The sequence below is a fragment of the Cariama cristata genome, unplaced genomic scaffold, assembly GCF_000690535.1.
Source record: "Cariama cristata isolate BGI_N322 unplaced genomic scaffold, ASM69053v1 scaffold23179, whole genome shotgun sequence".
Lineage (NCBI taxonomy): Eukaryota > Metazoa > Chordata > Aves > Cariamiformes > Cariamidae > Cariama > Cariama cristata.
Genome location: NW_009634351.1, coordinates 1 through 200, shown reverse-complemented (window position 1 = coordinate 200; position 200 = coordinate 1).

Here is a 200-nt window from a genome sequence, read left to right as displayed (position 1 = left end):
CTCGTCTGCCAGGCAGAGGCTGGACCCGCAGGGATCGGGGGCAATGGCAAGGGGGGAGAATGGCTGAGAAAACACGGTTCTAGGTCTTACGTAGTCAGGGCTTTGCTGGTCAGGCACCCAGGGCACACGGGGACGGGGGGGCAGCATCCAGAAACGACGTCCGAAAGCCAGCCCGTGAGGTGGGGGGCGTTTACTCCTTG